Source organism: Apis dorsata, unplaced genomic scaffold (genome assembly GCF_000469605.1).
Source record: "Apis dorsata unplaced genomic scaffold, Apis dorsata 1.3 scaffold_139, whole genome shotgun sequence".
NCBI lineage: Eukaryota > Metazoa > Arthropoda > Insecta > Hymenoptera > Apidae > Apis > Apis dorsata.
Genome location: NW_006263431.1, coordinates 197,018 through 197,982, shown reverse-complemented (window position 1 = coordinate 197,982; position 965 = coordinate 197,018).

The window sequence follows — 965 nt, the reverse complement described above, 5'->3', positions numbered from 1 at the left end:
TTTTTTTTTTAATTAATTCCAACGTTACAAAATAATCCAAACATTAATAATAATTTTCAAAGGCATATTTTTTAAAGGAAAAATCATTGCGCGTGTATTGTTCACTGATGCAAAGAAATCTTCCCGGGGAAGAATAATATTTAAATCTCGATGCATCAGCGTAGACATAGAATCCAGAAAATTCTAAATTCTAATTACGACTTGCAACAATAATTTAATTTATAATTTTATATCCGAGTAGTTAAGATAATAATTGTACGTATACGAATAAGGTATGTATATACATGTTATAGATATATTAATATTACATCGAAAATATTTCAGTTTACAATCTTAGAAAATCGTACTAACTAATTATATTTCATGAAAATAATTTTTACGATTTTGAATGTTCAAATTATAGCTTTTCTATTACTGTGTAATATCATAATTGTTGAAGTGGAAATAGCGAAGAATCTCTATTTATATCGTTTTGCGTAGGTTAAAAAATTATTTCCAAAAATCCCTCCCAGAATTCAAAATACGCGCCAATTCTATCCCCCCTCATCCATTCTTCACGAGAATCGTGTAAAAATGAATCGTGGAAAGAAGAATTGGATCGACGAGGGACAGGATGGAGAGAACTACGAACTCGTTCATTCGACGACACGGGACGATGTCAGAGCGGTCCGATTTTGACGATCTCGTGCTGTCCCCTCCGCCATGATGAATGCACGACTCGCGACGTTATCGTAAATCTCTCGAGGCTCTGCTCTATTGTGAAGTCCGCTTTCGATCCTGTCGCTCGAGCACACGCCGATGCGGGGTCAGATCGGTATCGAAGGGGGGGAGGTCCCTTTCCGACTCGATTCGAATTCCGATTAAGACCTTTTATAACGTTCCTGGATGTCCCGGTTGAGGACACGTCGTGAAATCGACGTGGACCGCGTGGACCCCGCGGCGGGCCAAATCCTCGCCTTTCTCTC